Consider the following 26,978-nt stretch of genomic DNA (forward strand, 5'->3'; position numbering starts at 1 on the left):
CGAAGCGCTAGAAGAGAAAACACAAGAATTACAAATTCTCAAAATTGGCTCCTTGTTCTGTCTCGAGCTCGCGTGCAACGGGGAGGTGCAGCTTCTGAGCACAAGAACAAGAGGATGCTTCCTTGGATCGTCGCTCCTCTTATCCTCCTTCGGGCGGGCGTGGACCCTCCTCCAATCCGCCTCCAGGGCGTGGCCAACGATGTAGGTGTCTAGGACAACCCCTCCTTGGGCGGGAAAAAGGCGCGCCCCGGCTACGCCGCTTCGGGCATACCAGCCGAGACTCGCCTCCCGCCCAAAAATGGCTTCCCGGGGGGATCGGGGTACTCCACCATACGTTCGGGGGGACCGAGCGGTCGCCCCTTTCCAGAAGTGGGGGGCTTCGGTGGCTCCCATGGTGGTGCAATGAAAAGCCAACATGGATTGGTGTATGTTCAGGGAAAAGACGGTCTATGTTGCCAAGGGTAAGCCCAAAAAGTGGTTGAAGGTGTGGGGGGCCTGGAATGCTTATAGGGGAGACATTTGTGTACCCCCGGAACCTGTCCCATTAGAGGAACATCTGTCGCCATAACCTACGACGCCAACTGTGACACGTTGTAAAATGTTATCCTGTTTTCTCTTTCCCCCCCCTTTTTTATCCTGATCTCTTCTCCAGTTTCAGTGCTTGTGTTCCCACTGCTCCCCCCCTGCCCCACTGCCAACGCTTCACTCGTTTTTTCTATCCCATTGCCGTTCTCTTCGCGCCTTTTTGGCGTCTTTTCCTTCTTCTCTCTCTATGTTCCTTTATGAAGCAACAAAGAGATAAAATCAACCTTCATTGTACTGTGACATTGATTCTTGCACTATTGCTCTCCTGTTTATATATGCTGCCTTGCCTCCGGGATGTCAGGCTGAATAGCAGTGTGCACTTTTTCAAATAAAGGTTTTAAAAAATGTTTAAAAAACAAAAGAAGAAATATAAAGAACATAGAAAAGAATAGAATACAAAAGAAAGGAAAAATTATTTTTAAAGACACATGATGAAATAAACGATGTATGGGAGTCGCACGGAAAAAAGCAATAAAGACAAATTATGAAACGAAAAGCTTACCTGCATTTGAAGTTAGTGTGCTTATTTTTTCAGATGTCACAGTGGCAGTGTCCATAGAAGTAGGATTTGTTATTTCTTGTTACAGGAGAAGAAACGTTTGCCATTAATATTCTGAATGACCTAATGTAGTAACCTCAAATTGATATTAGTGATTCTTACAGGAAGAGGGAGCAGATTAGGTACTCATTATGATTGTGTCAAAATATTGTTATCATTTCCCCACTTTCAGAATTCTTGTTATTGTGGGTTTCAGCTCTTTCAGATTGGTGAAATAATGATAAAATATGTTTTGGGGGAATAACAAGCAAGCATCACCGTAACTTTGGCAAGTTCCATCTTTTTCCTAGTATTCAATCTGAAGATTATCATAGCTATTGCTAGTGAATTTCTATTCTTGAATGTTACTGACCAGTAGTGTGGCTGACACTTTAACATTTCTGATGGGTATGCAATTTCCGTACTCTGCCCTACCGAAAATAATTTGTCACTTGTATTGAGGATTTTACTGTAGACTCAGTTTTATGTTGAAGTATACTACAGCTAAGAAGCAATGGATGCCCCTTTGCTGTTTAATTCTCTATTGATATTTGTAAAGTCACGATCGACAGGGCAGTATTTCTTTTTGATGCAGTGGATGTCTCTCAATCACCAAAATATTATTTAGGCCCTTGATTCAACAAAATGTACAAGTATTAAAAGAAAAAATGAAATGTACAAGCACAAGATTTTTAACATATGATATACAAATGAAATGGATGGTGGAAAGAAAAAAACAGAAGGAACAGAAAAAGTAAAAAAACACATGAGAATATCAACAACATTTTTAGGAATTATTTAAAGAGCAACAAACAAAATATATAAACAAATAAAAATACCTGTTGTTGAAGTTGAGATGATTGTACTTGCTGATTCCACTGTGGGTGTTCCTGTGTGAGTAGGTAGTGTTGTTTCTTGTTACAGGGGAAAAATCAGAAGTCATTAAAAAAGGGAATGAACTGAATCACTAATCTGAAACTGATATAAGTAATGGTTAAGATACTATGTATTAGATTTAGGAGCTCATACGTTGGTCATGATAATTACTGTAATTTTAGTTTTTTCAGAATTCCTACTAATAATGGTTTAAAATCTTTAAGAGTGCTGAAATATTTAAAATGTATGTATTTGGGGAATAACATGCAGGGAATATAATTACTGTGAAAAATCCAAAATGTAATCTCTGTATTCTGTCTGTAAACTGTTCCAACTTACAGCTAGTAATTCCTCTAGGTGAAGTGCAACAAATGAGAGGTATTCCTGCTAAATGTACAATTCTCCATGCCACATAAATTTAGTTTCACAGTATTTTAAACTAACAGGTCAATCCCAGTGATGATTTTGTGGTGGATTCAGATTGACAAGTAAGCAGTCTTTAGTCAAAAAGAAGCACATGCTCTATATGAACAATTAAGGCCTGATTGTCAAAGGCAACCTTACACTTTTGAGTAAGTTTCTGATTTTTTCAAATTCATCAAAATTAATTTAAAAGTAGTATATTTATGACTACCTACCCTTCAATGAGCAGAGTCTCCATGACCTGTGTGGAAACTTTACAGTCATGAAGATACTACTTGTAAAATTCCTTTGCGAATTGCAGAAGATCATAAACTTGCACAAAAGTGTAAAATTACCTTTGTGAATTAGGCCCTCTGTGTCCTTTTATCTTATATACTTAGCTTTGGCTGGAGAGAATATTCCATGTGTTACATTGGCTGTCCAACATGTACCAAAAGCTTGTTAAGGCCCTTTGTTTGAACAGTGAAAACAATGACTTATTCAAAAATATAATCCAAAAAAATTAGACGTCAAAAGACAAAACGAGATGAAATAGAAATATTAAGAACATAGGAAAGAATAGAATACAAAAGAAAGGAAAATTTATTTTTAAAGACACATGATGAAATAAACGATGAATGGGAGTCGCACGAAACAAAACAATAAAGACAAATTATGAAACGAAAAGATTACCTGCATTTGAAGTTGGTGTGGTTGTTTTTTCAGATGTCACCGTGGCAGTTTTCATAGAAGTAGGTTTTGTTGTTTCTTGTTACAGGAGAAGAAACGTTTGCCATTAATATTCTGAATGACCTAATGTAGTAACCTCAAATTGATATCAGCGATTCTTACAGGAAGAGGGAGCAGATTAGGTCATCATTATGATTGTGTCAAAATATTGTTATCATTTCCCCACTTTCAGAATTCTTGTTATTGTGGGTTTGAGCTCTTTCAGATTGGTGAAATAATGATAAAATAAGTTTTTGGAGAATAACAAGCATGCATCACCCTAACTTTGGCAATTTCCATCTTTTACCCAGTATTCAATCTGAAGATTATCATAGCTATTGCTAGTGAATTTTTATTCTCGAATGTTACTGACCAGTAGTGTGGCTGACAATTTAACATTTCTGATGGGTATGCAATTTCCGTACTCTGCCCTACCGAAATTAATTTGTCACTTGTATTGAGGATTTTACTGTAGACTCAATTTGATGTCGAAGTATACTACAGCTAAGAAGCAATGGATGCCCCTTTGCTGTTTAATTCTCTATTGATATTTGCAAAGTCACGATCGACAGGGCCGTATTTCTCTTTGATGCAGTGGATGTCTCTCAATCACCAAAATATTATTTAGGCCCTTGATTCAACAAAATGTACAAGTATTACAAAAAAATATGAAATGTACAAGCACAAGATTTTTAACATATGATATACAAATGAAATGGATGGTGGAAAGAAAAAAACAGAAGGAACAGAAAAAGTAAAAACACATGAGAATATCAACAACATTTTTAGGAATTATTTAAAGAGCAACAAACAAAAAATATAAACAAATAAAAATACCTGCTGTTGAAGTTGAGATGATTGTACTTGCTGATTCCACTGTGGGTGTTCCTGTGTAAGTAGGTAGTGTTGTTTCTTGTTACAGGGGAAAAATCACAAGTTATTAAAAAAGGAAATGAACTGAATCACTAATCTGAATCTGATATAAGTAATGGTTAAGATACTATGTACCAGATTTAGGAGCTCTTACGTTGGTCATGATAATTACTGTAATTTTAGTTTATTCAGAATTCCTACTAATAATGGTTTCAAATCTTTAAGAGCGCTGAAATATTTAAAATGTATGTTTTTGGGGAATAACATGCAGGGAATAGAATTACTGTGAAAATTCCAAAATGTAATCTCTGTATTCTGTCTGTAAACTGTTCCAGCTTACAGATAGTAATTCCTCTAGGTGAAGTGCAACAAATGAGAGGTATTCCTGCTAAATGTACAATTCTCCATGCCACATAAATTTAGTTTCACAGTATTTTAAACTAACAGGTCAATCCCAGTCATGATTTTGTGGTGGATTCAGATTGACAAGTAAGCAGTCTTTAGTCAAAAAGAAGCACATGCTCTATATGAACAATTAAGGCCTGATTGTCAAAGGCAACCTTACACTTTTGAGTAAGTTTCAGATTTTTTCAAATTCATAAAAATTAATTTAAAAGTAGTATATTTATGACTACCTACCCTTCAATGAGCAGAGTCTCCATGACCTGTGTGGAAACTTTACAGTCATGAAGATACTACTTGTAAAATTCCTTTGCGAATTGCAGAAGATCATAAACTTGCACAAAAGTGTAAAATTACCTTTGTGAATTAGGCCCTCTGTGTCCTTTTATCTTATATACTTAGCTTTGGCTGGAGAGAATATTCCATGTGTTACATTGGTTCTCCAACATGTACCAAAAGCTTGTTAAGGCCCTTTGTTTGAACAGTGAAAACAATTACTTATTCAAAAATATAATCCAAAAAAATGAGACGTCAAGAGACAAAACGAGATGTAGAAGAAATATAAAGAACATAGAAAAGAATAGAATACAAAAGAAAGGAAAAATTATTTTTAAAGACACATGATGAAATAAACGATATATGGGAGTCGCACGGAAAAAAGAAATAAAGACAAATTATGAAACGAAAAGATTACCTCCATTTGAAGTTGGTGTGCTTGTTTTTTCAGATGTCACCGTGGCAGTTTCCATAGAAGTAGGATTTGTTGTTTCTTGTTACAGGAGAAGAAACGTTTGCCATTAATATTCTGAATGACCTAATGTAGTAACCTCAAATTGATATTAGCGATTCTTACAGGAAGAGTGAGAACACTTAGGTCCTCATTATGATTGTGTCAAAATATTGTTATCATGTCCCCACTTTCAGAATTCTTGTTATTGTGGGTTTCAGCTCTTTCAGATTGGTGAAATAATGATAAAATATGTTTTGATAGAATAACAAGCAAGCATCACAGTAACTTTGGCAATTTCCATCTTTTTCGTAGTATTCAATCTGAAGATTATCATAGCTATTGCTAGTGAATTTCTATTCTTGAATGTTACTGACGAGTAGTGTGGCTGACAATTTAACATTTCTGATGGGTATGCAATTTCCGTACTCTGCCCTACTGAAATTAATTTGTCACTTGTACTGAGGATTTTACTGTAGACTCAGTTTTATGTCGAAGTATACTACAGCTAAGAAACAATGGATGCCCCTTTGCTGTTTAATTCTCTATTGATATTTGTAAAGTCACGATCGACAGGGCAGTATTTCTTTTTGATGCAATGGGTGTCTCTCAATCACCAAAATATTATTTAGGCCCTTGATTCAACAAAATGTACAAGTATTAAAAAGAAATATGAAATGTACAAGCACAAGATTTTTAACATATGATATACAAATGAAATGGATGGTGGAAAGAAAAAAACAGAAGGAACAGAAAAAGTAAAAAACACATGAGAATATCAACAACATTTTTAGGAATTATTTAAAGAGCAACAAACAAAAAATATAAACAAATAAATATACCTGTTCTTGAAGTTGAGATGATTGTACTTGCTGATTCCACTGTGGGTGTTCCTGTGTAAGTAGGTAGTGTTGTTTCTTGTTACAGGGGAAAAATCACAAGTCATTAAAAAAGGGAATGAACTGAATCACTAATCTGAAACTGATATAAGTAATGGTTAAGATACTATGTACCAGATTTAGGAGCTCATACGTTGGTCATGATAATTATTGTAATTTTAGTTTTTTCAGAATTCCTACTAATAGGGTTTCAAATCTTTAAGAGTGCTGAAATATTTAAAATGTATGTTTTTGGGGAATAACATGTAGGGAATAGAATTACTGTGAAAATTCCAAAATGTAATCTCTGTATTCTGTCTGTAAACTGTTCCAGTTTACAGCTAGTAATTCCTCTAGGTGAAGTGCAACAAATGAGAGGTATTCCTGCTAAATGTACAATTCTCCATGCCACATAAATTTAGTTTCACAGTATTTTAAACTAACAGGTCAATCCCAGTGATGATTTTGTGGTGGATTCAGATTGACAAGTAAGCAGTCTTTAGTCAAAAAGAAGCACATGCTCTATATGAACAATTAAGGCCTGATTGTCAAAGGCAACCTTACACTTTTGAGTAAGTTTCTGATTTTTTCAAATTCATCAAAATAATTTAAAAGTAGTATATTTATGACTACCTACCCTTCAATGAGCAGAGTCTCCATGACCTGTGTGGAAACTTTACAGTCATGAAGATACTACTTGTAAAATTCCTTTGCGAATTGCAGAAGATCATAAACTTGCACAAAAGTGTAAAATTACCTTTGTGAATTAGGCCCTCTGTGTCCTTTTATCTTATATACTTAGCTTTGGCTGGAGAGAATATTCCATGTGTTACATTGGCTGTCCAACATGTACCAAAAGCTTGTTAAGGCCCTTTGTTTGAACAGTGAAAACAATGACTTATTCAAAAATATAATCCAAAAAAATTAGACGTCAAGAGACAAAACGAGATGAAATAGAAATATAAAGAACATAGGAAAGAATAGAATACAAAAGAAAGGAAAAATTCTTTTTAAAGACACATGATGAAATAAACGATGTATGGGAGTCGCACGGAAAAAAGCAATAAAGACAAATTATGAAACGAAAAGATTACCTGCATTTGAAGTTGGTGTGCTTGTTATTTCAGATGTCACCGTGGCAGTTTCCATAGAGGTAGGATTTGTTGTTTCTTGTTACAGGAGAAGAAACGTTTGCCATTAATATTCTGAATGATTTAATGTAGTAACCTCAAATTGATATTAGCGATTCTTACAGGAAGAGGGAGCAGATTAGGTCCTCATTATGATTGTGTCAAAATATTGTTATCATTTCCCCACTTTCAGAATTCTTGTTATTGTGGGTTTGAGCTCTTTCAGATTGGTGAAATAATGATAAAATAAGTTTTTGGAGAATAACAAGCATGCATCACCCTAACTTTGGCAATTTCAATCTTTTTCCCAGTATTCAATCTGAAGATTATCATAGCTATTGCTAGTGAATTTCTATTCTTGAATGTTACTGACCAGTAGTGTGGCTGACAATTTAACATTTCTGATGGGTATGCAATTTCCGTACTCTGCCCTACCGAAATTAATTTGTCACTTGTATTGAGGATTTTACTGTAGACTCAATTTGATGTTGAAGTATACTACAGCTAAGAAGCAATGGATGCCCCTTTGCTGTTTAATTCTCTATTGATATTTGCAAAGTCACGATCGACAGGGCCGTATTTCTTTTTGATGCAGTGGATGTCTCTCATTCACCAAAATATTATTTAGGCCCTTGATTCAACAAAATGTACAAGTATTAAAAAAAATATGAAATGTACAAGCACAAGATTTTTAACATATGATATACAAATGAAATGGATGGTGGAAAGAAAAAAACAGAAAGAACAGAAAAAGTAAAAAACACATGAGAATATCAACAACATTTTTAGGAATTATTTAAAGAGCAACAAACAAAAAATATAAACAAATAAAAATACCTGCTGTTGAAGTTGAGATGATTGTACTTGCTGATTCCACTGTGGGTGTTCCTGTGTAAGTAGGTAGTGTTGTTTCTTGTTACAGGGGAAAAATCACAAGTTATTAAAAAAGGAAATGAACTGAATCACTAGTCTGAATCGGATATAAGTAATGGTTAAGATACTATGTACCAGATTTAGGAGCTCTTACGTTGGTCATGATAATTACTGTAATTTTAGTTTATTCAGAATTCCTAGTAATAATGTTTTCAAATCTTTAAGAGCGCTGAAATATTTAAAATGTATGTTTTTGGGAAATTACATGCAGGGAATAGAATTACTGTGAAAATTCCAAAATGTAATTTCTGTATTCTGTCTGTAAACTGTTCCAGCTTACAGCTAGTAATTCCTCCGGGTGAAGTGCAACAAATGAGAGGTATTCCTGCTAAATGTACAATTCTCCATGCCACATAAATTTAGTTTCACAGTATTTTCAACTAACAGGTCAATCCCAGTGATGATTTTGTGGTGGATTCAGATTGACAAGTAAGCAGTCTTTAGTCAAAAAGAAGCACATGCTCTATATGAACAATTAAGGCCTGGTTGTCAAAGGCAACCTTACACTTTTGAGTAAGTTTCTGATTTTTTCAAATTCATAAAAATTCATTTAAAAGTAGTATATTTATGACTACCTACCCTTCAATGAGCATAGTCTCCATGACCTATGTGGAAACTTTACAGTCATGAAGATAATACTTGTAAAATTCCTTTGCGAATAGCAGAAGATCATAAACTTGCACAAAAGTGTAAAATTACCTTTGTGAATTAGGCCCTCTGTGTCCTTTTATCTTATATACTTAGCTTTGGCTGGAGAGAATATTCCATGTGTTACATTGGTTGTCCAACATGTACCAAAAGCTTGTTAAGGCCCTTTGTTTGAACAGTGAAAACAATAACTTATTCAAAAATATAATCCAAAAAAATGAGACGTCAAGAGACAAAATGAGATGAAGAAGAAATATAAAGAACATAGGAAAGAATAGAATACAAAAGAAAGGAAAAATTCTTTTTAAAGACACATGATGAAATAAACGATGAATGGGAGTCGCACGAAAAAAAACAATAAAGACAAATTATGAAACAAAAAGATTACCTGCATTTGAAGTTGGTGTGCTTGTTTTCTCAGATGTCACCGTGGCAGTTTCCATAGAAGTAGGATTTGTTGTTTCTTGTTACAGGAGAAGAAACGTTTGCCATTAATATTCTGAATGACCTAATGTAGTAACCTCAAATTGATATTAGCGATTCTTACAGGAAGAGGGAGCAGATTAGGTCCTCATTATGATTGTGTCAAAATATTGTTATCATTTCCCCACTGTCAGAATTCTTGTTATTGTGGAAAGGGGCGACCACTCGGTCCCCCCGAACGTATGGTGGAGTACCCCGATCCCCCTGGGAAGCCATCTTGGGCGGGAGGCGAGTCTCGGCTGGTATGCCCAAAGCGGCGTAGCCGGGGCGCGCTTTTTTCCCGCCCAAGAGTGGGTTGTCCTAGACTCTGAACCCGCCAGCCACGCCCCCGGAGGCGGGCGGAGGCGGGTTTTTGCCCGCCCGAAGAAGGATAAGAGGAGCGACAAGCCATGGAAGCATCCTCTTGTTCCTGTGCTCTGAAGCTGCACCTCCCCGCTGCACGTGAGCTCGAAACGGAACGAAGAGCCAATTTTGAGCGTTTTAATTCTTGTCTTTGTTCTTCCAGGAAATCAGCGTTGGAGAATGCCGGGCAAGAAGGCCGGAAAGCGGGTCGGAACCGATCAGATGCTCCGCATGCTCGTAAAAGACATGGCCGAGATGAAGAAACAGATGGCGGCAAGGAACGGTGTAGGGGGCCCTAAGCGAGTCGTCGGACCAGCATTGCCGGGAGTAGTCCCTAACGGGAGAAGTAGAAGGGCCAAGAAGGGAGCAACTGGGGAAGAAGCCCCGGTTCCCGAGGCGCCGCCGGCGCACCCTGATACACCGACTGAGGCGCCGATCCCGGTCCCGAAGGAGGGGCAACCAATCCCCGTTGTAGTCACCCCTGTGAACGGGGAGGATATGCCTCCCGAGTTGGCTGCACAGCTGGCAGCGTGGTTGGGGAAAGGGAGTGAGGGGGCTACGGCAGATGACGCCAGGGCAGTAATGAGGCAGTTGCGGCAATCAAGAGAGGCCGCAAAGGCCCCATCTCCTTTTGTTCCCCTGCAGGCTCCAGTGGGTCAACCCGCAGCGGGCGTGAGTTCGGCGGCGACTACGGTTACAGCTTCTGGTACAGGTAAGCAGCTACTGCCGATTGCGGAGGGGGGGTCAGTACCCTCGAGAAGGGAGAAAGTGGCTCAGCATATTCCAATTGAAATCAAGGAGAGGATATGGGCTGAGAAATATGTAAACATGTATTCTTTACTAACTGATCATTACGAGATCGAGCACGTGAAAGCTCAAAAAGAGTTTATGCACCCGAGTGTTTGGCGCGCCAAGATGGCCGCTTTTAGAGTCGATGAGACGATAGGTAATTGGGGCAGAGCGTTTGGCATATTCACTTCAATTATGGGGGAACGGAGGCCTGAACTGTTGGCCGAGTTACCCGTGTACCAGACACGTATTATGGAGTTTTCTCAGACATATGAGGGCAATCAGTGGTTTTGTTATGATAATATTTTTCGTAAGGCCAAGGAGTTTGACACATCTCTGACGTGGGATTGTTACGACTCCATTTCCTGGCAAAAAATGGAGAAATCAGGCATGACAAAGGCGCCATTGTTGGGGGGAAACGGGGGCGAGTTTTCCCGCCATGCATCTGGGGCGCCCTTTCGGGCGGGTTCAAGTAACAAGCATCACTCAAGGTCGAATGGCAATACAGGTAAAAAAGGGGTCTGCTGGAATTTTAACAGGGGAAAGTGTACAAGGCCCCAGGGGTCATGCAAGTTTAGGCACGACTGTGGGGGGTGTGGACAGTCCTCGCATCCCGAGACCATGTGCAGAGCCAAAACGGGTGATAACGGAAGTAGGGGAAGCGCCAAACAGGTCTGAAACAGTCCGAGGGGCGCCTTTACCTACCCCGGTTGATACCATGGCAATGATTCCTTGGCTCAATGAATACCCGGATCATGTCTCCGCTGGGGTGTTGCGAGACGGTTTTTCGTATGGTTTCCGCATCCCAGTGGGGAATTTTCAGGGTAAAGCACAATGTAGGAACCAACTGTCGGTCCTGCAGAATACGGCATTGGTACAAGCGAAGATTGGGAAGGAGGTGACCCGGGGTCGGGTTGCCGGACCATTCGACATGCCACCAGTTGCTAATTTTGTTTGTTCACCCTTGGGAGTGGTCCCCAAGAAGGACCCGGGTGAGTTTAGATTGATACATAACTTGTCAGCCCCGAGAGGTCTTTCGGTGAACGATGCGATAGACCCGGAGGTGTGTTCGGTGCGGTACGCATCTTTCGATGATGCCGTCGCCATGTTGAATCGCCTGGGGCCCGGAGCGCTGATGGCCAAATCAGACATCGAGTCAGCGTTCCGGTTGCTCCCGGTACACCCAGACGATCAGCGTCTCCTTGGTTTTATGTTTCAGGGACGGTATTACATGGATAAATGTATGCCAATGGGATGCTCCATATCTTGTGCTTATTTTGAGAAATTCAGTTGTTTTTTGCAATGGGCATTCACAAGAATGACGGGGTTTCAACATGTTATGCATTATCTTGACGATTTTCTGTTCCTGGGGGCAGCCGGGGACACAGAATGTGTACAGGCTTTAAAAGAATTTTGTGGTCTGATGAGTCAGTTTTGTGTGCCATTGGCGCCAGGTAAGACTGTGGGGCCATCAACTTCGCTCGAGTTTCTTGGAATAGAGCTCGATTCCGAAGAGGGTTGCTTCCGGTTGCCCAAAGAAAAGGTGAGGAAATTCAGGGCCTCGCTTGAAACATGTATGAGGGAGACTAAGGTGAATTTGCATCAATTGCAGCAGACTGTGGGTCAGTTGAATTTTGCCCTTAGAGTAATGCCAATGGCCCGCCCTTTTTCCCGCTCGATTGCACAAGCCATGGTCGGTCTTAAAGAGGGGCACCACCGCACGAGGCTCTCGGCAGAGATTCGCCAGGACATGCGCATTTGGTTGGCATTCCTGGCGGATTTCAATGGTCGGGTTGTCTGGAACAAGCCGGCGTTGTCCTCCGAGGAGTTGGGGCTGTGGACAGATTCGGCGGGGAGTATAGGCTTTGGCGCCATATTTGGTAATCACTGGTCGGCTCAAACGTGGCCGTCATGGTGGCACGAGTGTGGGCTTACAAGTAACATTGCTTTTCTTGAACTGTTCCCTATTCTGGTGGCCTTGAAAACATGGCCTGAGGGGTTTCGGGATCACTCTGTGGTGTTCTGGTCTGATAACATGACCGTGGTTGAGTGTATCAATAGTCAGGCAGCACGATGCAAATGGATTCTGAGATTGCTCAAGGAAATTGTTTTACTATGTATGCAATTGAACGTGCTCTTTAGGGCGAGACATGTGCCAGGGGTGCTGAACCAGGCTGCTGATGCGCCTTCTCGTTTCCGTATGCAGGCCTTCTGGGGTTTTCTGCCCACAGCGGACCCGGTGGCGGCACCATTTCCCGAAGCTCTCTGGTCTCTCGGTGCCCCGAACTACAAAACCTCGTGGGAGAGAGTTTAGCACCCAGGACAAGGAAAGCATATGAAGGGGCGTTCCGTTCCTATTGGTCCTTCTTGGGTTCTGCTAGGGGGGAGCTTTGGGGCCAGGAAGAGTTTGTCGTGAAGTTTTTGCTGTCATTACATCAGGCAGGCAAATCGGTAGCCACGGCCCAGAGGCATCGGGCCGCTATTTCCTTCATGGCACGGGCTCATGGTATCCAGGACCCTACAGCGTCTTTCGTAGTACAGAAAGCGCTGCGTGGGTGGCAACGCCTTGAGGGTCGCAGAGTAGATGAAAGGCACCCGATAGGTCTGGAAAGGTTGGCCCTGTTACTGTCCGTACTCCCTGCGACATGTGCATCCCAGTCAGAAACAGTGTTATTCCGGGCCGCTTTTGCATTAGCATTCCATGGGGCTATGCGGGTAAGCGAACTAGTGGCAAAGAACAAGCAGGATACGGGGGGGGACTGTGCCGAGAGCACATCCAAGTTAAGGGGGAGACGATGATTGTCTCGTTTGCCAGGTCCAAGACCGATCAGGGTGTGATCGGGGACAGTGTAGTAGTCCATCGGATTCCCGGATCTCCCATGTGCCCCGTCGTATGCGTTGAGGAATATTTGGCGCAGAGGGCGGCATTGTGGGGGGGGACCTTGTTGAGACACGCTGATGCCACCCCACTGACGAGGTTTCAGTTCCAGCGGGTGCTTGCAATGGCAATTTCGGCCGCGGGCTTGAACCCGGGCGAGTTTGGGACCCATTCCTTCCAGATAGGGGCTGCTACGGAGGCTACAGCCAGGGGTCTGAGTGTGGAAAAGGTGAAACAGTTGGGGCGTTGGTCCTCGAATTGTTACAAAAGGTATGTGCGGTTGCACATGTTGTGAAGCTAATATCATGTACTCACGCTTCTTGTTTTTGTTTGGTTTTCAGTTTCGCAAGCTTACGAGGCGGGGCGGACTGTGCAGTCGACCCGACACCTGGGAACCAGCGGTCAAAGATCACCGGCTGAGGAAAAAGTGGTGTGGGTCGTGGGCCACTCATACGTGAGGCGTGCCGCGGACGTATTCAAGGCAGGTGACATGATTCACATGGCTGGGGAATACGGGTACAGGGTGACCTTCTACGGAAGGGGCGGGCTCTGTATTGACCAGTTTCAACCTTTTTTCGAGGGTTTGTTAGGGCGGACAAGGTCACCGCCATCTATAATCATAGTGCATCTTGGGGGCAATGATTTGGTGACCATTGGTAGACGACTACTTCTCGAGGCGATGCTATCCACAGTAAGTTGGTTGGCGAGAAGGGTTCCAGGGTGCACGATTGCATGGTCCCATATGATTCCACGAAAGGTGTGGCGGGGGGCTAATTCAGTGTCTGCTATAAATCATTCTGTGAAAAAGGTGAATAACAAGCTTGGTAGACTGTTCCGTACAAGTACATTGCATTCGATTCCTCATGGGTGTATCAGGGGGGACCTTATGTATCTAGAGGATGGGGTCCATTTGTCCCGGGTGGGGAATTCTTTACTCATAGGAGACCTCGTAGCTTGGTTAAAGAGTTTACAGCATGACCTTTAGGTAGGAGTTTTGTGGGGGGTCCGGATAGCCGGTCAACTATTCGGCCTGTGGCGGTAAGGTCATGATCGGTGAGCAGTAATTGGAAGATCCCTAGGGGGGGGCGTCACCCATTACGGATGGGAGCGCCCGGGGGGAGGTGGCCATTGGCCCCTCAACGGGGAGGCGGTCCCTTCTAAGGATGGGACGCCGAAAGGAAAGGGAAGGCGGTCAAGGCCCCTCCCTGGATAGGAGGGGCTACGGGCCCCTCCTGGGAATTTCCCGGGGCCAGGACATCTGCGACGGCAGATGTGGTAAGTTGTGTGGGGTGGGGAAGGGGGTCTACGCTACCTTCTAGACACCTCACACGAGTCCTCGGACGACCAATAAGATGGCGTCGAGTTAATTGGGGCCCCCGTCAAGAAAAGGGAAATTGGTATGTGCACATGAGGTGCAGTCCTCTGTGCGGCCGCCCCTCACAAGTGAGGGGGGAGTTCTGGTTTAGGGATCTGACACCGGTTACGACCTTGCCGTTGGCCCTTAACGTTAGGATGTACAATTTCAATTTGAAAATGCATTTGTAGGATGTTAGTATCGGCTAGGAGAACCTTTGTATTAGAAATGTGTTAAGGTCAGCCAAAACATCGTAATGTGGAAATGAAATTGTACATGATATGAAACTGTTATTTTAATGTTTTACTTTTGTTTCATATTTTAATAAATACGGCCGGGAGGGTAACTCCCTCCCGCCTTCCAAAAGTTCAGAAATGTTTCCGTATTCCCATTCTTGGGGATTGTGTTGAGAGGGGGTGGCGGGTATCTCAGCCATATGGGTTTGAGCTCTTTCAGATTGGTGAAATAATGATAAAATAAGTTTTGGGAGAATAACAAGCATGCATCACCCTAACTTTGGCAATTTCCATCTTTTTCCCAGTATTCAATCTGAAGATTATCATAGCTATTGCTAGTGATTTTCTATTCTTGAATGTTACTGACCAGTAGTGTGGCTGACAATTTTACATTTCTGATGGTTATGCAATTTCCGTACTCTGCCCTACCGAAATTAATTTGTCACTTGTATTGAGGATTTTACTGTAGACACAGTTTTATATCTAAGTATACTACAGCTAAGAAGCAATGGATGCCCCTTTGCTGTTTAATTCTCTATTGATATTTGCAAAGTCACGATCGACAGGGCCGTATTTCTTTTTGATGCAGTGGATGTCTCTCAATCACCAAAATATTATTTAGGCCCTTGATTCAACAAAATGTACAAGTATTAAAAAAAATGTGAAATGTACAAGCACAAGATTTTTAACATATGATATACAAATGAAATGGATGGTGGAAAGAAAAAAACAGAAGGAACAGAAAAAGTAAAAAACACATGAGAATATCAACAACATTTTTAGGAATTACTTAAAGAGCAACAAACAAAAAATATAAACAAATAAAAATACCTGCTGTTGAAGTTGAGATGATTGTACTTGCTGATTCCACTGTGGGTGATCCTGTGTAAGTAGGTAGTGTTGTTTCTTGTTACAGGGGAATAATCACAAGTCATTAAAAAAGGGAATGAACTGAATCACTAATCTGAAACTGATGTAAGTAATGGTTAGGATACTATGTACCAGATTTAGGAGCTCATACGTTGGTCATGATAATTACTGTAATTTTAGTTTTTTCAGAATTCCTACTAATAAGGGTTTCAAATCTTTAAGAGTGCTGAAATATTTAAAATGTATGTTTTTGGGGAATAACATGCAGGGAATAGAATTACTGTGAAAATTCTAAAATATAATCTTTGTATTCTGTCTGTAAACTGTTCCAACTTACAGCTAGTAATTCCTCTAGGTGAAGTGCAACAAATGAGAGGTATTCCTGCTAAATGTACAATTCTCCATGCCACATAAATTTAGTTTCACAGTATTTTAAACTAACAGGTCAATCCCAGTGATGATTTTGTGGTAGATTCAGATTGACAAGTAAGCAGTCTTTAGTCAAAAAAAGTACATGCTCTATATGAACAATTAAGGCCTGGTTGTCAAAGGCAACCTTACACTTTTGAGTAAGTTTCAGATTTTTTCAAATTCATAAAAATTCATTTAAAAGTAGTATATTTATGACTACCTACCATTCAATGAGCAGAGTCTCCATGACCTGTGTGGAAACTTTACAGTCATGAAGATACTACTTGTAAAATTCCTTTGCAAATTGCAGAAGATCATAAACTTGCACAAAAGTGTAAAAGTACCTTTGTGAATTAGGCCCTCTGTGTCCTTTTATCTTATATACTTAGCTTTGGCTGGAGAGAATATTCCATGTGTTACATTGGTTGTCCAACATGTACCAAAAGCTTGTTAAGGGCCTTTGTTTGAACAGTGAAAACAATTACTTATTCAAAAATATAATCCAACAAAATGAGACGTCAAGAGACAAAACGAGATGAAATAGAAATATAAAGAACATAGAAAAGAATAGAATACAAAAGAAAGGAAAAATTCTTTTTAAAGACAAATGATGAAATAAACGATGTATGGGAGTCGCACGGAAAAAAGCAATAAAGACAAATTATGAAACGAAAAGATTACCTGCATTTGAAGTTGGTGTGCTTGTTTTTTCAGATGTCACCGTGGCAGTTTCCATAGAAGTAGGATTTGTTGTTTCTTGTTACAGGAGAAGAAACGTTTGCCATTAATATTCTGAATGACCTAATGTAGTAACCTCAAATTGATATTAGCGATTCTTACAGGAAGAGGGAGAAGACTTAGGTCCTCATTATGATTGTGTCAAAATATTGTTATCATGTCCCCACTTTCAGAATTCTTGTTATTGTGGGTTTCAGCTCTTTCAGATTGGTGAAATAATGATAAAATATGTTTTGGGAGAATAACAAGCAAGCATCACCGTAACTTTGGCAATTTCCATCTTTTTCATAGTATTCAATCTGAAGATTATCATAGCTATTGCTAGTGAACTTCTATTCTTGAATGTTACTGACCAGTAGTGTGGCTGACAATTTAACATTTCTGATGGGTATGCAATTTCCGTACTCTGCCCTACCGAAATTAATTTGTCACTTGTATTGAGGATTTTACTGTAGACTCAGTTTTATGTCGAAGTATACTACAGCTAAGAAGCAATGGATGCCCCTTTGCTGTTTAATACTCTATTGATATTTGTAAAGTCACGATCGACAGGGCAGTATTTCTTTTTGATGCAGTGAATGTCTCTCAATCACCAAAATATTATTTAGGGCCTTGATTCAACAAAATGTACAAGTATTAAAAAAAAATATGAAATGTACAAGCACAAGATTTTTAACATATGATATACAAATGAAATGGATGGTGGAAAGAAAAAAACAGAAGGAACAGAAAAAGTAAAAAACACATGAGAATATCAACAACATTTTTAGGAATTATTTAAAGAGCAACAAACAAAAAATATAAACAAATAAAAATACCTGTTTTTGAAGTTGAGATGATTGTACTTGCTGATTCCACTGTGGGTGTTCCTGTGTAAGTAGGTAGTATTGTTTCTTGTTACAGGGGAAAAATCACAAGTCATTAAAAAAGGGAATGAACTGAATCACTAATCTGAAACTGATATAAGTATTGGTTAAGATACTATGTACCAGATTTAGGAGCTCTTACGTTGGTCATGATAATTACTTTAATTTTAGTTTATTCAGAATTCCTACTAATAATGTTTTCAAATCTTTAAGAGCGCTAAAATATTTAAAATGTATGTTTTTGGGAAATTACATGCAGGGAATAGAATTACTGTGAAAATTCCAAAATGTAATCTCTGCATTCTGTCTGTAAACTGTTCCAGCTTACAGCTAGTAATTCCTCTAGGTGAAGTGCAACAAATGAGAGGTATTCCTGCTAAATGTACAATTCTCCATGCCACATAAATTTAGCTTCACAGTATTTTCAACTAACAGGTCAATCCCAGTGATGATTTTGTGGTGGATTCAGATTGACAAGTAAGCAGTCTTTAGTCAAAAAGAAGCACATGCTCTATATGAACAATTAAGGCCTGATTGTCAAAGGCAACCTTACACTTTTGAGTAAGTTTCTGATTTTTTCAAATTCATAAAAATTAATTTAAAAGTAGTATATTTATGACTACCTACCCTTCAATGAGCAGAGTCTCCATGACCTGCGTGGAAACTTTACAGTCATGAAGATACTACTTGTAAAATTCCTTTGCGAATTGCAGAAGATCATAAACTTGCTCAAAAGTGTAAAATTACCTTTGTGAATTAGGCCCTCTGTGTCCTTTTATCTTATATACTTAGCTTTGGCTGGAGAGAATATTCCATGTGTTACATTGGTTGTCCAACATGTACCAAAAGCTTGTTAAGGCCCTTTGTTTGAACAGTGAAAACAATTACTTATTCAAAAATATAATCCAAAAAAATGAGACGTCAAGAGACAAAACGAGATGAAGAAGAAATATAAAGAAGATAGAAAAGAATAGAATACAAAAGAAAGGAAAAATTCTTTTTAAAGACACATGATGAAATAAACGATGTATGGGAGTCGCACGGAAAAAAGCAATAAAGACAAATTATGGAACGAAAAGATTACCTGCATTTGAAGTTGGTGTGCTTGTTTTTTCAGATGTCACCGTGGCAGTTTCCATAGAAGTAGGATTTGTTGTTTCTTGTTACAGGAGAAGAAACGTTTACCATCAATATTCTGAATGACCTAATGTAGCAACCTCAAATTGATATTAGCGATTCTTACAGGAAGAGGGAGCAGACTTAGGTCCTCATTATGATTGTGTCAAAATATTGTTATCATGTCCCCACTTTCAGAATTCTTGTTATAGTGGGTTTCAGCTCTTTCAGATTGGTGAAATAATGATAATATAAGTTTTTGGAGAATAACAAGCATGCATCACCCTAACTTTGGCAATTTCCATCTTTTTCCCAGTATTCAATCTGAAGATTATCATAGCTATTGCTAGTGAATTTCTATTCTTGAATGTTACTGACCAGTAGTGTGGCTGACAATTTAATATTTCTGATGGGTATGCAATTTCCATACTCTGCCCTACCGAAATTAATTTGTCACTTGTATTGAGGATTTTACTCTAGACTCAATTTGATGTCGAAGTATACTACAGCTAAGAAGCAATGGATGCCCCTTTGCTGTTTAATTCTCTATTGATATTTGCAAAGTCACGATCGACAGGGCCGTATTTCTTTTTGATGCAGTGGATGTCTCTCAATCACCAAAATATTATTTAGGCCCTTGATTCAACAAAATGTACAAGTATTAAAAAAAATATGAAATGTACAAGCACAAGATTTTTAACATATGATATACAAATGAAATGGATGGTGGAAAGAAAAAAACAGAAGGAACAGAAAAAGTAAAAAACACATGAGAATATCAACAACATTTTTAGGAATTATTTAAAGAGCAACAAACAAAAAATATAAACAAATAAAAATACCTGCTGTTGAAGTTGAGATGATTGTACTTGCTGATTCCACTGTGGGTGTTCCTGTGTAAGTAGGTAGTGTTGTTTCTTGTTACAGGGGAAAAATCACAAGTTATTAAAAAAGGAAATTAACTGAATCACTAATCTGAATCTGATATAAGTAATGGTTAAGATACTATGTACCAGATTTAGGAGCTCTTGCGTTGGTCAGGATAATTCCTGTAATTTTAGTTTATTCAGAATTCCTACTAATAATTTTTTCAAATCTTTAAGAGCTCTAAAATATTTAAAATGTATGTTTTTGGGAAATTACAGGCAGGGAATAGAATTACTGTGAAAATTCCAAAATGTAATCTCTGTATTCTGTCTGTAAACTGTTCCAGTTTACAGCTAGTAATTCCTCTAGGTGAAGTGCAACAAATGAGAGTTATTCCTGCTAAATGTACAATTCTCCATGCCACATAAATTTAGTTTCAAAGTATTTTAAACTAACAGGTCAATCCCAGTGATGATTTTGTGGTGGATTCAGATTGAGAAGTAAGCAGTCTTTAGTCAAAAAAAAGCACATGCTCTATATGAACAATTAAGGCCTGATTGTCAAAGGCAACCTTACACTTTTGAGTAAGTTTCAGATTTTTTCAAATTCATAAAAATTAAATTAAAAGTAGTATATTTATGACTACCTACCCTTTAATGAGCAGAGTCTCCTTGACCTGTGTGGAAACTTTACAGTCATGAAGATACTACTTGTAAAATTCCTTTGCGAATTGCAGAAGATCATAAACTTGCACAAAAGTGTAAAATTACCTTTGTGAATTAGGCCCTCTGTGTCCTTTTATCTTATATACTTAGCTTTGGCTGGAGAGAATATTCCATGTGTTACATTGGTTCTCCAACATGTACCAAAAGCTTGTTAAGGCCCTTTGTTTGAACAGTGAAAACAATTACTTATTCAAAAATATAATCCAAAAAAATGAGACGTCAAGAGACAAAACGAGATGAAATAGAAATATAAAGAACATAGGAAAGAATAGAATACAAAAGAAAGGAAAAATTCTTTTTAAAGACACATGATGAAATAAACGATGAATGGGAGTCGCACGAAAAAAAACAATAAAGACAAATTATGAAACGAAAAGCTTACCTGCATTTGAAGTTGGTGTGGTTGTTTTTTCAGATATCACCGTGGCAGTTTCCATAGAAGTAGGATTTGTTGTTTCTTGTTACAGGAGAAGAAACGTTTGCCATTAATATTCTGAATGACCTAATGTAGTAACCTCAAATTGATATTAGCGATTCTTACAGGAAGAGGGAGCAGATTAGGTCCTCATTATGATTGTGTCAAAATATTGTTATCATTTCCCCACTTTCAGAATTCTTGTTATTGTGGGTTTGAGCTCTTTCAGATTGGTGAAATAATGATAAAATAAGTTTTTGGAGAATAACAAGCATGCATCACCCTAACTTTGACAATTTCCATCTTTTTCCCAGTATTCAATCTGAAGATTATCATAGCTATTGCTAGTGATTTTTCTATTCTTGAATGTTACTGACCAGTAGTGTGGCTGACAATTTAACATTTCTGATGGGTATGCAATTTCCGTACTCTGCCCTACCAAAATTAATTTGTCACTTGTATTGAGGATTTTACTGTAGACTCAATTTGATGTCGAAGTATACTACAGCTAAGAAGCAATGGATGCCCCTTTGCTATTTAATTCTCTATTGATATTTGCAAAGTCACGATCGACAGGGCTGTATTTCTTTTTGATGCAGTGGATGTCTCTCAATCACCAAAATATTATTTAGGTCCTTGATTCAACAAAATGTACAAGTATTAACAAAAATATGAAATGTACAAGCACAAGATTTTTAACATATAATATACAAATGAAATGGATGGTGGAAAGAAAAAAACAGAAGGAACAGAAAAAGTAAAAAACACATGAGAATATCAACAACATTTTTAGGAATTATTTAAAGAGCAACAAACAAAAAATATAAACAAATAAAAATACCTGCTGTTGAAGTTGATATGATTGTACTTGCTGATTCCACTGTGGGTGTTCCTGTGTAAGTAGGTAGTGTTGTTTCTTGTTACAGGGGAAAAATCACAAGTTATTAAAAAAGGAAATGAACTGAATCACTAATCTGAATCTGATATAAGTAATGGTTAAGATACTGTGTACCAGATTTAGGAGCTCTTACGTTGGTCATGATAATTACTGTAATTTTAGTTTATTCAGAATTCCTACTAATAATGGTTTCAAATCTTTAAGAGCGCTGAAATATTTAAAATGTATGTTTTTGGGAAATTACATGCAGGGAATAGAATTACTGTGAAAATTCCAAAATGTAATCTCTGTATTCTGTCTGTAAACTGTTCCAGCTTACAGCTAGTAATTCCTCTAGGTGAAGTGCAACAAATGAGAGGTATTCCTGCTAAATATACAATTCTCCATGCGACATAAATTTAGTTTCACAGTATTTTAAAATAACAGGTCAATCCCAGTGATGATTTTGTGGTGGATTCAGATTGACAAGTAAGCAGTCTTTAGTCAAAAAGAAGCACATGCTCTATATGAACAATTAAGGCCTGACTGTCAAAGGCAACCTTACACTTTTGAGTGAGTTTCTGTTTTTTTCAAATTCATAAAAATTAAATTAAAAGTAGTATATTTATGACTACCTACCCTTCAATGAGCAGAGTCTCCATGACCTGTGTGGAAACTTTACAGTCATGAAGATACTACTTGTAAAATTCCTTTGCGAATTGCAGAAGATCATAAACTTGCACAAAAGTGTAAAATTACCTTTGTGAATTAGGCCCTCTCTGTCCTTTTATCTTATATACTTAGCTTTGGCTGGAGAGAATATTCCATGTGTTACATTGGTTCTCCAACATGCACCAAAAGCTTGTTAAGGCCCTTTTTTTGAACAGTGAAAACAATTACTTATTCAAAAATATAATCCAAAAAAATGAGACGTCAAGAGACAAAACGAGATGAAGAAGAAATATAAAGAACATAGAAAAGAATAGAATACAAAAGAAAGGAAAAATTCTTTTTAAAGACACATGATGAAATAAACGATGTATGGGAGTCACACGGAAAAAAGCAATAAAGACAAATTATGAAACGAAAAGATTACCTGCATTTGAAGTTGGTGTGCTTGTTTTTTCAGATGTCACCGTGGCAGTTTCCATAGAAGTAGGATTTGTTGTTTCTTGTTACAGGAGAAGAAACGTTTGCCATTAATATTCTGAATGGCCTAATGTAGTAACCTCAAATTGATATTAGCGATTCTTACAGGAAGAGGGAGAAGACTTAGGTCCTCATTATGATTGTGTCAAAATATTGTTATCATGTCCCCACTTTCAGAATTCTTGTTATAGTGGGGTTCAGCTCTTTCAGATTGGTGAAATAATGATAAAATAAGTTTTTGGAGAATAACAAGCATGCATCACCCTAACTTTGGCAATTTCCATCTTTTTCCCAGTATTCAATCTGAAGATTATCATAGCTATTGCTAGTGAATTTCTATTCTTGAATGTTACTGACCAGTAGTGTGGCTGACAATTTAATATTTCTGATGGGTATGCAATTTCCGTACTCTGCCCTACCGAAATTAATTTGTCACTTGTATTGAGGATTTTACTCTAGACTCAATTTGATGTCGAAGTATACTACAGCGAAGAAGCAATGGATGCCCCTTTGCTGTTTAATTCTCTATTGATATTTGCAAAGTCACGATCGACAGGGCCGTATTTCTTTTTGATGCAGTGGATGTCTCTCAATCACCAAAATATTATTTAGGCCCTTGATTCAACAAAATGTACAAGTATTAAAAAAAATATGAAATGTACAAGCACAAGATTTTTAACACATGATATACAAATGAAATGGATGGTGGAAAGAGAAAAAACAGAAGGAACAGAAAAAGTAAAAAACACATGAGAATATCAACAACATTTTTAGGAATTATTTAAAGAGCAACAAACAAAAAATATAAACAAAAAAAAAATACCTGCTGTTGAAGTTGAGATGATTGTACTTGCTGATTCCACTGTGGGTGTTCCTGTGTAAGTAGGTAGTGTTGTTTCTTGTTACAGGGGAAAAATCACAAGTTATTAAAAAAGGAAATTAACTGAATCACTAATCTGAATCTGATATAAGTAATGGTTAAGATACTATGTACCAGATTTAGGAGCTCATACGTTGGTCATGATAATTATTGTAATTTTAGTTTTTTCAGAATTCCTACTAATAAGGGTTTCAAATCTTTAAGAGTGCTGAAATATTTAAAATGTATGTTTTTGGGGAATAACATGCAGGGAATAGAATTACTGTGAAAATTCCAAAATGTAATCTCTGTATTCTGTCTGTAAACTGTTCCAGCTTACAGCTAGTAATTCCTCTAGGTGAAGTGCAACAAATGAGAGGTATTCCTGCTAAATGTACAATTCTCCATGCCACATAAATTTAGTTTCACAGTATTTTAAACTAACAGGTCAATCCCAGTGATGATTTTGTGGTGGATTCAGATTGACAAGTAAGCAGTCTTTAGTCAAAAAGAAGCACATGCTCTATATGAACAATTAAGGCCTGATTGTCAAAGGCAACCTTACACTTTTGAGTAAGTTTCTGATTTTTTCAAATTCATAAAAATTAATTTAAAAGTAGTATATTTATGACTACCTACCCTTCAATGAGCAGAGTCTCCATGGCCTGTGTGGAAACTTTACAGTCATGAAGATATTACTTGTAAAATTCCTTTGCGAATTGCAGAAGATCATAAACTTGCACAAAAGTGTAAAATTACCTTTGTGAATTAGGCCCTCTGTGTCCTTTTATCTTATATACTTAGCTTTGGCTGGAGAGAATATTCCATGTGTTACAGTGGTTGTCCAACATGTACCAAAAGCTTGTTAAGGCCCTTTGTTTGAACAGTGAAAACAATTACTTATTCAAAAATATAATCCAAAAAAATGAGACGTCAAAAGACAAAACGAGATGAAGAAGAAATATAAAGAACATCGAAAAGAATAGAATACAAAAGAAAGGAAAAATTCTTTTTAAAGACACATGAGGAAATAAACGATGTATGGGAGTCGCACGGAAAAAAGCAATAAAGACAACTTATGAAACGAAAAGATTACCTGCATTTGAAGTTGGTGTGCTTGTTTTTTCAGATGTCATGGTGGCAGTTTCCATAGAGGTAGGATTTGTTGTTTCTTGTTACAGGAGAAGAAACGTTTGCCATTAATATTCTGAATGACCTAATGTAGTAACCTCAAATTGATATTAGCGATTCTTACAGGAAGAGGGAGCAGATTAGGTCCTCATTATGATTGTGTCAAAATATTGTTATCATTTCCCCACTTTCAGAATTCTTGGTATTGTGGGTTTGAGCTCTTTCAGATTGGTGAAATATTGATAAAATAAGTTTTGGGAGAATAACAAGCAAGCATCACCCTAACTTTGGCAATTTCCATCTTTTTCCCAGTATTCAATCTGAAGATTATCATAGCTATTGCTAGTGAATTTCTATTCTTGAATGTTACTGACCAGTAGTGTGGCTGAGAATTTAACATTTCTGAAGGGTATGCAATTTCCGTACTCTTCCCTACCGAAATTAATTTGTCACTTGTATTGAGGATTTTACTGCAGACTCAGTTTTATGTCAAAGTATACTACAGCTAAGAAGCAATGGATGCCCCTTTGCTGTTTAATTCTCTATTGATATTTGCAAAGTCACGATCGACAGGGCCGTATTTCTTTTTGATGCAGTGGATGTCTCTCAATCACCAAAATATTATTTAGGCCCTTGATTCAACAAAATGTACAAGTATTAAAAAAAATATGAAATGTACAAGCACAAGATTTTTAACATATGATATACAAATGAAATGGATGGTGGAAAGAAAAAATCAGAAGGAACAGAAAAAGTAAAAAACACTTTAGAATATCAACAACATTTTTAGGAATTATTTAAAGAGCAACAAACAAATAATATAAACAAATAAAAATACCTGCTGTTGAAGTTGAGATGATTGTACTTGCTAATTCCACTGTGGGTGTTCCTGTGTAAGTAGGTAGTGTTGTTTCTTGTTACAGGGGAAAAATCACAAGTTATTAAAAAAGGAAATTAACTGAATCACTAATCTGAATCTGATATAAGTAATGGTTAAGATACTATGTACCAGATTTAGGAGCTCATACGTTGGTCATGATAATTATTGTAATTTTAGTTTTTTCATAATTCCTACTAATAAGGGTTTCAAATCTTTAAGAGTGCTGAAATTTTTAAAATGTATGTTTTTGGGGAATAACATGCAGGGAATAGAATTACTGTGAAAATTCCAAAATGTAATCTCTGTATTCTGTCTGTAAACTGTTCCAGCTTACAGCTAGTAATTCCTCTAGGTGAAGTGCAACAAATGAGAGGTATTCCTGCTAAATGTACAATTCTCCATGCCACATAAATTTAGTTTCACAGTATTTTAAACTAACAGGTCAATCCCAGTGATGATTTTGTGGTGGATTCAGATTGACAAGTAAGCAGTCTTTAGTCAAAAAGAAGCACATGCTCTATATGAACAATTAAGGCCTGATTGTCAAAGGCAACCTTACACTTTTGAGTAAGTTTCTGATTTTTTCAAATTCATAAAAATTAATTTAAAAGTAGTATATTTATGACTACCTACCCTTCAATGAGCAGAGTCTCCATGACCTGTGTGGAAACTTTACAGTCATGAAGATATTACTTGTAAAATTCCTTTGCGAATTGCAGAAGATCATAAACTTGCACAAAAGTGTAAAATTACCTTTGTGAATTAGGCCCTCTGTGTCCTTTTATCTTATATACTTAGCTTTGGCTGGAGAGAATATTCCATGTGTTACAGTGGTTGTCCAACATGTACCAAAAGCTTGTTAAGGCCCTTTGTTTGAATAGTGAAAACAATTACTTATTCAAAAATATAATCCAAAAAAATGAGACGTCAAAAGACAAAACGAGATGAAGAAGAAATATAAAGAACATCGAAAAGAATAGAATACAAAAGAAAGGAAAAATTCTTTTTAAAGACACATGAGGAAATAAACGATGTATGGGAGTCGCACGGAAAAAAGCAATAAAGACAACTTATGAAACGAAAAGATTACCTGCATTTGAAGTTGGTGTGCTTGTTTTTTCAGATGTCATGGTGGCAGTTTCCATAGAGGTAGGATTTGTTGTTTCTTGTTACAGGAGAAGAAACGTTTGCCATTAATATTCTGAATGACCTAATGTAGTAACCTCAAATTGATATTAGCGATTCTTACAGGAAGAGGGAGCAGATTAGGT

This window comes from Lissotriton vulgaris, chromosome 11, assembly GCF_964263255.1.
Source record: "Lissotriton vulgaris chromosome 11, aLisVul1.2, whole genome shotgun sequence".
NCBI lineage: Eukaryota > Metazoa > Chordata > Amphibia > Caudata > Salamandridae > Lissotriton > Lissotriton vulgaris.